The sequence below is a fragment of the Rutidosis leptorrhynchoides genome, chromosome 3 (genome assembly GCF_046630445.1).
Source record: "Rutidosis leptorrhynchoides isolate AG116_Rl617_1_P2 chromosome 3, CSIRO_AGI_Rlap_v1, whole genome shotgun sequence".
Lineage (NCBI taxonomy): Eukaryota > Viridiplantae > Streptophyta > Magnoliopsida > Asterales > Asteraceae > Rutidosis > Rutidosis leptorrhynchoides.
This window is the reverse complement of record NC_092335.1, coordinates 257,552,882-257,555,985: the sequence shown is the minus strand read 5'-3', so window position 1 is coordinate 257,555,985 and position 3,104 is coordinate 257,552,882.

Genomic DNA, 3,104 nt, shown 5'->3' with positions numbered 1-3,104 from the left:
ATGGACAACTTTAATACCCGAGCTCTAACCCGGAATGAGCTTCTTCTTCTTTAAATGGAGCTTTCTCACTCTTGAATCACTCTCTCTCACTAGAATTAATGGATGATGATAAAGTGGGTGAAAATGGAGTAATGGGGCTCACCAAAACTGATACCAAGCCTTAAAGTCGGACCTTAAGTGGTTTTACCAAAATGCCCCCAAAATATCTTGATTAAAAACAAAGTGAGTTGTCAGCCCGTAATGGCGCGGCGCGCCATAAGGCCACGCGGCGCGCCAAATGCCCAGTTTAGCTTCTTTTGTCTTTTAATTATATACAACGTAAACCCCACAACTTGAATAACTTATTCACACATTTTTACAAGGAAAAATATTCGGGTCTTACAACTCTCCCCCACTTAATTCGGAGCGCGTCCTCGAGATCCAAGCCGCATGACAAGAAGGAAGATAAACCAACACGAATTCTTCGGGTTCCCATGTAAACTCGGAACCTTTACTCCGACGCCATTGAACCTTAAAAGTTCTCACCTCCTTGTTACGCAACATTTTCATCTTCTCATCAAGTATAGCAATCGGCTCTTCAACATATTCCAACTTATTGTTTAGCTCAATTTCGTCTAATGGTATCCATGAAGAATCATCCGCAAGACACTTACGGAGGTGGGAAACATGAAATGTGTTATGGATCCCCGCAAGTTCTTTGGGTAATTCCAATCGATATGCAACTTCACCAACACGAGCTAAAACTTTGAATGGCCCAATAAACCGAGGAGCTAACTTTCCCCGTTTTCGAAATCGAATAATACCCTTCCATGGCGAAACCTTAAGCATTACCATGTCGCCTTTTTGAAATTCGATCGTTCGTCTACGTTTATCGGCATACGACTTTTGTCTATCTTGAGCCTTCTTCAAATGATCCCGAATAATATCAATCTTGTTATTCGTCTCCAAAACCAAATCGGTACTCCCGATTTCCCTTTGACCCACTTCACCCCAACAAATTGGAGTTCGACACCTTCGTCCATATAGCATCTGATAAGGTGGCATCCCGATACTAGTATGATAACTATTATTGTACGAGAATTCCACCAAAGGTAAGTGCTCGTCCCAACTACCACCAAAATCAATAATACACGCCCGTAACATATCCTCCAAAGTTTGATTCGTACGTTCGGTTTGACCGTCCGTTTGAGGATGATACGCCGTGCTCAATTTCAATTGTGTACCCATATCTTCATGAAACTTTTCCCAAAACCGAGATGTAAAACGAGTATCTCGATCCGAAATAATCGATATAGGGACTCCGTGTCACGAGATGACTTCCTTGATAAACAACTTAGCCAATGTATCCGACGATATCGCTTCCCGAATGGGAAGAAACAAAGCACTTTTCGTCAATCGATCAACTATAATCCAAATCGAATCAAATTAGGTTCTCGCCGTTTTAGGTAACTTTGTGATGAAATCCATGGTAATGTGCTCCCATTTCCATTTCGGGATTTCCAATGGTTGTAACTTACCATACGGCTTTTGGTGCTCGGCCTTAACTTGCAAACACGTGACCCATTGTTCAACATACTTTACAACATCACGTTTCATGCCCGGCCACCAATAATCCTTCCTCAAATCAAGATACATCTTCGTCGCGCCCAGATGAATGGAATACTTTGACTTATGTGCTTTATCAAGTAGCACTTGTCGATAATCACCCATCTTAGGCATCCACACCCTTCTTTGAAAAGACAACAAACCACGCGAACCCATAGTAATGAATTCCGATTGCCCCACAAATCGCTCTGCATGCTTGTTGTGAACGTAAGCTTCTATTTGAATCACACCAAGTTTTTCAAGAAAATCGTTAATAATAATCATACGTAACAATCCCAATCGTAATGCAGGGTGATGACTCTTTCGACTTAACGCATCCGCGACCACATTCGCCTTGCCCGGATGATAAAGTATTTCACAATCATAATCTTTTACCACATCCATCCACCTACGTTGATGATAATTCAAATCTCGTTGGTTAAAGAGATGTTTCAAACTCTTATGATCCGAATAAATCGCACTCTTGACACCATACAAGTAATGGCGCCAAATTTTCAACGCATGTACCACAACCGCCAATTCAAGATCATGAGTCGGATATCTCGTCTCGTGTTCCTTTAATTGTCGAGAGGCATAAGCGATGACTTTACCCCTTTGCATAAGAACACACCCGAGCCCATTTAACGAAGCATCACAATAAACCGTCATGTCTTCCACTCCTTCCGGCAACACTAACACCGGAGCTTCACACAACTTCTCTTTTAACAATTGAAAAGCAATATCTTGCTCGTTCTCCCAAGTAAATCTCGCGTTCTTCCTCGTCAATTTCGTCAGTGAAGAAGCAATCTTAGAAAAGTCTTTGATAAACCGTCGATAATAACCGGCCAATCCAAGAAAACTTCGCACTTCCATAGGCGTAGTCAGTTGTCTCCAACTCTTCACCGTCTCTATCTTCCCCGGATCTACTTGAATGCCGTCTTTGTTCACAATGTGGCCAAGGAATTGAACTTCCCTTAGCCAAAATTCACATTTGGAGAACTTAGCATACAACTTCTCCCTTCGTAATGTCTTCAAAACTTCGCGCAAATGGCGTTCATGTTCGTTCATACTTTTCGAGTAGACAAGTATGTTGTCAATGAACACAATTACCGACTTGTCCAACATAGGTTGGCACACTCGGTTCATAAGATCCATGAATGCCTCCGGTGCATTCGTAAGACCAAAAGGCATAACCACAAACTCAAAATGCCCATAACGCGTTCGAAAAGCCGTTTTCTCAATATCTTCCTCACGGACCCGCATTTGGTGATAGCCGGACCGTAGGTCAATCTTTGAGAAATACGTCGCACCTTGGAGTTGGTCAAACAAATCGTCAATCCTAGGCAATGGATAACGATTTTTGATCGTCACTTTATTCAACTCCCGATAGTCGATACACATCCACATACTACCATCCTTCTTTTTCACGAATAAAACCGGAGCGCCCCATGGAGAAGCACTCGGTCGAATAAAACCCTTCTCGAGCAATTCTTGGGTTTGATTTAACAACTCTTGCATTT